At 43.2% G+C, this 9,146-nt stretch overlaps 1 protein-coding gene and 1 pseudogene across 1 annotated transcript in view; both read right to left on the reverse strand.

Annotated features, from left to right (window-relative positions):
• Sgpp1 (sphingosine-1-phosphate phosphatase 1) overlaps positions 1 to 9,146 on the reverse strand; it is a 20,032-nt gene that overhangs the window by 8,642 nt on the left and 2,244 nt on the right. The gene's annotated exons all lie outside the window — the stretch shown is intronic.
• On the reverse strand, positions 4,745 to 6,099 carry LOC116080197 (annotated as a pseudogene).

The raw sequence follows: 9,146 nt of genomic DNA on the forward strand, positions 1-9,146 counted from the left end.
TGCTTCCCAAGTGCTGGGATTAAAGGCATGGGCCACCATGCCCTGGCATAACGTTGTTTTAAGATAAAAATCCTGGCTGTGGCTCTGGCTAGCCTAGTGTGTAAAGACTTTAACCAAGGTGCAGGAGCTCAGGAACACCACCCAAACCCAGTCTCTATAAGGACTTCCCTGGGAAGGCAGGCTCACTCTCTCCCATCCAGGAATGGCTGCCACCTGCAATCTGCCCTGTGCTGTTTTTCCTCCCCATTGGAGGAATACTTTGTAATTAGTTTTCTGCTTCTGCATTCTCCATTACATTTCAATGGAAATCCCACTGAGGAAAGTTTAGGTGGGAATGGAGCGCGGTGATTGCACATGCCTTTATCTTTAGCAACAGGGAGGCAGAGGCAGGAGGATCACTATGAGTTCGAGGCCAATCTGGCCTACATGGTGACTTGCAGGACAGCCAGGGCTATAAGATTAGCAGAAACATCAAAAGGGGAAAAGGCACAAACAGGCTGCTCTTGGAATCAGCAATATCAGCGACAGAGCTGGCTTTGTGTCCTGTGGTTGGAGAGAAGAAAAAACAGGACCAACGAGGAACACAGTTACTGTGGGAAGAGCATGTTCTGGTGGTGTGTGCCTGATGGTTTCAAGGTCCTAAAAGAAACTGCAGGCAGTGGTTGGAGACGGGGTGTGAAGAGTTGAATACTAACACTCAAAAGACTGCTGCAGTGAGAAACCAGTGCTTCTACATATAGTGTGAGATCCTGTCCTCAAAGCAATAAGGAGGCCGGTGAGTGCAAATGACTGAGTGCTCTACATTACTTCCAAGTGCATACGAATATAGCCCAACAAATTATATGGTAGCCTAAATTATTTTTTTCTTATGGCACTATGGTTGGATGGAACCCAGGGCTTTCCCATGTCAGACACGCCTCAGCCTCTCTGTGCTGGGATCTTAGGCGTGAGCCACCACACCTCCCTCTCCTAGGCACTGCCCTCTCCTAGATTGGTTTGATTGGTTGCTTTTGGGTTCGTTCAGCCCATGCTGTGTAAGGACCGATACCCTTGAATTTGGCCCCCCTGCCTTTGCCTCAGAAGTACTGGGATTACAGGCCTGAGCAGACACTGGTTGAGGTACTTTTAATCTCATAGCACTGTTAACTTTTTCATTGCGTGACCTTGATAAGAAGGAAACCCAAGTCAACATTTCCTTCAGTTATTCTACAAAATGGCTCTATTCAGCCTGATATGCTTTCCCGACTGCTTATCGCACATGATCAGAACTGTCTGGTACACTGTGGCGCCTTCCAATCGCACACACCGGGGTGTGTGGGGAGGGAGAGCAAAAATAGCCAATAAAATGACTTGCAATTAAAGCAATTTCAAAAACTGTCTTTAATATATATATACATGTTTATATGTATAATATATATATACATGTATATATATTTTTTTGAGACACTAAGGGATTGAAGCAATGGCTGAATGCCTTGGAGCATCTATTGACAAATCACACTCTGGCCTTTTAAGTACAATTTAATTTGTTTAGAATAGCTGTAATATAGGACCAACACAAACAGCAGAGGAAAAAAATCCATTTTGAATTCCGGTAAGTATACAGACTCTCACACAGCTGAGCAATGGTGGCACATTACGGACAAATTTCTCTTGCTAACGAAATGAAGTTGTAGTCCATGTAGAAAGTATGGTAGAATGTGAGAGATCATACAGAGTATACATGTTCATAATACATATACAACATACATATGTATACAATATACACACATATACAGTGACTAGACAATTCTAACATATACTATGTGCATGTATACACATACACAGTATATATACATATACAATGACTAGGCAATTCTAGGAGTCTGTTCTAAGAGAAATAAATTTACTTGAGGAGCTAGCTCATGCCCTTGTGCAGGCTCACAAGAGTCAAACTCTCAGGCTGAAGGTCCAGGGAAGGGCGTAGGTGTCGCTCAAGTCTGAAGGAATCTGTTGACAAAATTCTCTCCTAGGGCAAGCTTGTCTACCAGAGTTCAATACATGGACAGATGAAGAGAACTGACTCCCACAGACAGACACACAGACACAGACATATACCAAAAAAATAGTAAATAAATAAATAAATAAACAAATAAATACTTAAAAAGTGGTGAACCCCTTCAATCCCAGCACTTAAAAGGCACAGCCAGATGGGTATGAATTCGAGGCCTGGTCTACAGATCAGGGCTGCTCAGATAAACCCTGTCTCATAAATAAATAAATAAATAAATAAACAAACAAATAAAAATTTTTAAAGAAACTTACTCTTCCAACCTCAAATTGCTTTTTTTTCACCTTTTCATTTTGACTAGTCTATGTAAGAAATCTCTTTTTTCCTCTCAAGGGTAGCTTCTTCAAGGGCTAATATTCACTAATAGTAGGAATATGTCAGCCTAGCAAAAATGACATATGAAACTAAGTCTTACCCTCCTGGTAAAAAATTTACGCAAATGGTGATGGCCTCAGACAGCTGGATCCTTCCCCCCACCCCCTTTTTTACTGCCTTTACTCAGAGTCTTTTAAAACTAGCCAGTCAGTATCCCCAACAGGGAAACATCATCACCACCTGCCTTGAAATAAAAGCCAAGTGAGGCTGGGCTAGCTGGGGCAGAGCTGGGCTCTGAGTTTAGAACAGCTGTGAGTTCCAGGCCTGATAGAGCTACAAGTTAAGACACTGTTTCTAAGAAACCAAAACGGAACAAAACCAAGGAACTTACGCCTCATACTTTCCTTTTGTTTATGTGATCCTTTGTGTGATACCGAGAATATTTATTTCCAACACCTAGAAATTAAGCATGATTCTTTAGTTGGGCATGGTGGCGCTCTTTAGTCCCAGTACTCGGTAGGCAGAGGCAGGTAGATCTCTGAGTTCAAGTTCAAGGCTGGCCTGGTCTACAAAGTAGGTTCCAGGACAGCCAGGGCTACACAGAAAAACCCTGTCTTGAAAAACCATGTGTGGGGGCTAGTGAGATGGCTCAGTGGGTAAGAGCACCGATTGCTCATGAGTTCAAATGCCAGCAACCACATGGTGGCTCACAACCACCCATAATGAGATCTGACACCCTCTTCTGGTGCATTTCTGAAGACAGCTACAGTGTACTTGTAATAAATAAATAATAAATAAATCTAAAAAAAAAAAGAAAGAAAGAAAAACCGGGTGCGTGTGTGTGTGTGTGTGTGTGTGTGTAATCTGCTTTAATGAAAATTTACTGGAAATAAAGATGCTAATTTTACCTAAAAAAAAAAAAAATCTGCACATGGCGGCCTAGCAAAAATGACATATGAAACTAAGCATCATGCATAATATTAAGCAAAGCAATAAGCATGAGATGTGGTCTTAATTATATTAGATACAAAATAATGAACTTGATATTCAATACGGTCCCAATCATTTCCAAATGATAAGGAGACACACATGTCCGCCCTTACCACTTCTTGGCCTCTGCAAAGTCTGAGCTTTCAGTGCTTGCGCTGAATTTAGCCGCGCCCATGGCTTCTCCAGAGGGCTTGCTCTCTTACTTTCACTTCTGGCTTTGTCTAAGGCATAGTCTTTTTTTTAAGGTGTCGGCTCATCTTACTGTGTCCGGCAGACCTATGGTGTGGCCCTAGAGGCACGCACACCACTCCTCTGACCATCAATACTTGAGTCTAGTGGACACCTGGGCCCTGACCAGGCAGATCCGGCAGCTCAAGACAGTCTCGGCTGTCTGAACTTATAAATGATGCAGAGCCGGATGAGGCGGGCACATGCATGTCCCAGCACAGGAGAGGGGGCTGTATGGCGGCATTCAGTGAGCTTTGAGGCAGGCTTGTTCCATAGCCCGGGCCCAAACCTCCAGCACTTCCTTGTACTTGGTTTCTACAAAATGCTCCAGATATTCTGCAAACCAACTTCCTCTTTTTGCTTAACCAAGTCAAACATGCATTTTTTTGAGAACCCTGCTTGCAAATACCCCAAGGCCCATACACTTCAGATGCCTGTCCGTCCTCCTTCCTTCTCTCCGCCCCTCCCCCCTCTCTCCATCCCCCCACCCCCACCCAACAGGGACTCCCTTACGCAGCCTTTATGCCTAGCATCAAATTCAAAAGGTCCGCTGGCCTCTGCCTCTTGAGTTCTAGGTTTAAAGAAGTACACGCCTTCCTCACCTTAAGCATTTCTACAATATCTTCTTTTCTTTTTAAAAAGACATTACTTATTCGTATGTGAGAGAGACAGCATTTGTCTGTGTGGGTGCCTGTGCCTGTATGAGCATATGGAGGAGCAGAAGGGGGTGTCATTATCCTCTGCCTATTCTTTGAGGCAAGGTCTCTCCCTGGACCCAGGGCTCGAGTTTTTCTCAGTGAAGGTGGAAGCCAGCAAGCCTTAGCAATCTGGTCTCTGCTCCCTCCAGGAGTTTGAGGTTACAGGTATGCTCAGGACACCCAGCCTATTATATATGAGTGCTAGGATCCAAACTGTGGTTTTCATGATAATGTAGCAAGCGCTCTTAAATGCTAAACCATCTCTGCAGTTTCCTAAGATATCTGCTTACCTCTCATATTTCAACTCTTTAAATGTTTTGGTTTTTCAAGACAGGGTTTCTCTGAGTAGCCCTGGCTGTCCTGGAACTCACTCTGTAGACCAGGCTGGCCTTGAACTCAGAAATCCACCTGCCCCTGCCTCCCAAGTGCTGGGATTAAAGGCATGCCATCACTGCTCAGTAAGGTGTTTGTTTTTAAAGATTTACTTTTAATTATATGTTCCATGAGAGTATATGCACATGAGTACCAGTACTCTTCAGAGCCAGGAGAGGCCTGCAAAAGATCCCCTGGAGCTGGAGTTACAGGTGGTTGTGGACTACCTGTTGCAGGGGCTTGGGTCCCCTGTAAGAGCAGTGTAGGCTCTTGACTGCTGGGCCATATTTCAAGCCCCTGCACGTGGCTTTGACACACACTGAGTTCTTAAATGTTGTTTTGTTTTGTTGCTATCTCAAAAAGCTTTATTTTTACTTGGTCCAAGACTTGGGAGAGTCTCCAGGGCAGTTACAAAGCTGTCTAGTGGCTTGAGAGGTTCATTCAGGTGGAGGTCCTGATGCTGACTGGTGCAGAGCAGAGGGGGGAGCCCCTTGGAAGGCACAGAGGCCTCCTAGTCATGCTTGTGAGTGAGGCGCACATAGAGATACTCTCCCAGAGATCCCTGGGGCACACCAGTCTGGTTATGGCCCCACCACCCTACAGAGGTTGGTCAGGTGGTTGCCAGGAAATGGCTTTCCAAGAAGTCACAGAGATGAGGGTCTGTGAGGGCAGAACCCAGGGCATGCAGATCCAAGAGGGCCTGGTTCAGGTTCTTCTCCAGGGCCAAGAAAGCTTCCATGGCCTCCTGGGTTTTAACCCCATTCATCTTGAGGTGGCTTCTGTACATCCTGGAAGAGTGCACGGCCCCCCGCGTTCGTTCTCGGCCAATTCGTAGAAGAAGTGGTCTATGCCCTCCAGAGCCACGTCATCCCGATCAAAATAGAAGCCCAGAGAGAGGTAGATGTAGGAGGCCCGCAGGTGCAAGTTGACCAGGAGGTTCACGGTAGCTTCCACTTCGGTGGAATAATTCTGACGAATCTGAGAGGTCATGGCTGATCCGGAGTATGGGGCTGACCGCGAAGAAACTGTGCAGACTGGTCCTAGGAGTGGAAGGCAGCGAGGAGATGGGCCCGGAGGCTGGGACTGGAGAGACTAGTAAGGCGGCTGGAAGCTAATAAAGTGGGAGTCCCCGGGTCTGTTCGGTCCAAACACTGTTGAAGCAAGACACAGATCCACGGACCCTCCAAGACGCTGCTCTCTAAATGTTGGTATCTTAAGAGGTATTTTGCTGGACCTCAAATTCTCATTGTGTGTCCTCTTTGAGGACAATATTTCATTCTCATGATTCTACTTGGCAGTTACGTGCTGGCACCAAATCTGTTCTCTCTCTTTCATGTAGAGAACTGCCTCCTTCATTGCTTCAGGTGGTTGTTTTATGGATACCAAAGGCACCAGCTCTTTGCTGCTGCTGCTGCTGCTGCTGCTTCTGCTTCTGCTTCTTCTTCTTCTTCTTCTTCACAAATTATACTTCCAAAACTGGACATTTGGACATAATCTTTCTCCTTTTTTCCTCCTTATTGACAGATCCAATAAGTCATCAAGACTTATCAATTCTACCTTTAAAAACTATGAAATCTGCTAGTATACATCTTTAATCCCAGCAAAGACAGAGGCAGGCATAACTCTGAAAAAGTTCCAAGGCCAGTTTGTAACAATGAGACCTTGTCTCAAAAGTAAATAAATCTATCAAATTCAAGATAAGCTTAGTGAGGCCCGGCGTGGCACGCACCTTTAATCCCAGCGCTTAGCAGGCAGAGGCAGGTGGATCTGAGTTTGAGGCCAGCCTGGTCTACAGAGTGCATTACAGGACAGCTAGGGCTCCACAGAGAAACCCTGTCTCAAAAAATAAAAATATAGCACTGGAAGAAAGTCTATTTATGCTTTATAAACCACACAGTCCATTTTGTAGAAACCAGTGAACTTTCATATCTAGAAGCAGCACAAACAGAAATAAAAAAGCAACAATAAACACAACAGATGTGATCAGTTCCTCTAAGTTTTACCTACAAAGTTTGAGATTCACATAATTCTCCTGCCATAAAATATTCTTTTGGCTCTTTCTCAATTCTTTAAACATGTAAAATCCATCCATACTTCACAGGTCATTAAAAAAAAAAAAAGACAGCAAACTGGGGTATAGTACAAAATCCATGCTTAGCACACGATGCCCTGGGTTCAGTCTCAGATACCAATCAAAACCAAAATACAACCCGACAAGGCCAGGCAGCTGGGAGAGCTGAGTGGGAGACAGATTCCTATTGCCTCTCCCTTGAGCTGGCAAAATCTCTGTGAACTGCTTTCCCTGTCCCCAGTGATCTAGAACTTTCCCTGGGCCACAGACAGAAGACTTCCCAGAATACCCATCTATTCCCCTCGATAGAACAACCACATTTGTTTTTTCACATTCATGTGTGCCACTCGGCATAGAAATTATGACAGATTGACAAGTTTTTATTTGTTGAGACAAGTGTCATCTTGGTTAAAGCTCTTTATTCAACGGGAGAATAAAAATATATAATTGTAATAAAAGAAATACAACTACCATTATTCCCGGATGATTCAATCTCCTGTATCAGGAACACGTGAGAATTGCTGTACAAATTATTAAATTAGCAGAAAGTTCAACAAGGATTTTTTGTTTTGTTTTGTTTTTCGTTTTTTGAGACAGGGTTTCTTTGTGTAGCCCTGGCTGTCCTGGGACTCACTCTGTAGACCAGGCTGGCCTTGAACTCAGAAATCCACCTGCCTCTGCCTCCCAAGTGCTGGGATTAAAGGCATGTGCCACCACTGCCTGGCCAACAAGGCTATCTTAAACCAGCTCAACATATAAAATAATCTATCACATTTTTCTATCACGATAGTAATAAAAATGTAAAGTAACTAGAAATCAACCTCAGTGTTTCACCTATATGAAGAAAGCTATGATGTCATTTGGGAATGATTAGAAAAATAATGAGTATATCCGCCATATTGATAGCTCAGAAGATTCACTACTGTAAAGCTATCAATTCTCTAAGTTAATGTACAATTTCATTGCAACTTCAATAAAGCTCACAGTTTTTCAAGGTAATTAAAGAGCTGACTTTAAAATGTATACTGAGAGTTGGGGATGGTGGCACAGACATGTAATCCCAACTGCATGAGAGGGTGAGACAGGAGGATTCTAATCTGGAGTCCAGCCAAGCCACAGAGTGACTTCAAGGGTAACCTGGGCAACTTAGAAGACCGTGTCTCAAAATGAAAAATGGTTAGACCTAAAACACACACACACACAAACACAACACTAAATGGACACAGCCGAAAGCCTAGGTTTCAACACTCCATATTATGGAACAAACAAAATAAACTAAAAGCAAAGATTCAAATTAGCCATCACAACCTTAAAGGTAGACACTCAAAATTGATACAAGGGCAGTTAATTATCTATGTGGAAGAAATTATACCAGATTCATAGATAGATAGATAGATAGATAGATATGAATATATATATATATATATATATATATATATATATATATATATATCAACCCAAGCATACTGACACATACCTGCCTATAACCACAGCACTTGGGAGGCTAATAAAAAAAGATTATAGGTTTAGGAGTAGCCTCCTCTGTACTGAATTCCAGGCCAGCTAGGCTACACAATCAACACTACACAATCAACCAATTAATCAGTAAACAAACAAAACCCCAAATGACCACCAATTGATGGAAAAAATAACAAATGTATCTAATGAAACACTATTCACCAATAAAAAGGAACAAAGTCCTAGGTATATACTACAATATGATCTTTATTAAGCTGCTGGGGAGGTAAACTATTAAAAAATCTATGCCCGTGTATGAAACTGTTAAAAAAGAATCTTTAAAATGCTAAGTGAATGCCTGGTGGTGTTGGCACATGCCTTTAATCCCAGCACTTGGGAGGCAGGGGAATCTCTGAGAGTTCCAGACCAGCCTGGTCTACCGAGTAAGGAGTTCCAGGACAGCCAGGGCTGTTAAGTGAAAACAATCCCGTTAAACAGGCTTTATAGTGCAAGGTTCCTCCAGTATGGAATGTTCACAATAGAAAAATCTATATAGAGTGGGTTGATGGTTGCCTAGAGATTTGTTTAAGACTAGATGACTTCTATCACCCTGCCTGGCTGCAATCTCAAAGCCTGTATTTGCAAATGTTGAATTAAATACAGTAGGTTGTGTATAATTCCTGTTTGAGGCCAGCCTGATCTACACAGTAAGTTCCAAGCCAGCCAGAGTTACAGTGAGATCCTGCCTAAAAACAAAACAAAAACTAGAATATAAGCTTAGCCTGATATCCAAGTGGCCTTGAAATGTTAAAATATTGATAGCTATACCCCATAAACAATTCAGCAGAACTATTTTCAGACTTCCTGTTAGCGTGTGTCCTGAATAACTGAAGAGCAGAACCAACTCATTCTCTCTCTCTCTCTCTCTCTCTCTCTCTCTCTCTCTCTCTCTCTCTCTCTCTCT

The sequence above is a fragment of the Mastomys coucha genome, unplaced genomic scaffold (genome assembly GCF_008632895.1).
Source record: "Mastomys coucha isolate ucsf_1 unplaced genomic scaffold, UCSF_Mcou_1 pScaffold6, whole genome shotgun sequence".
NCBI lineage: Eukaryota > Metazoa > Chordata > Mammalia > Rodentia > Muridae > Mastomys > Mastomys coucha.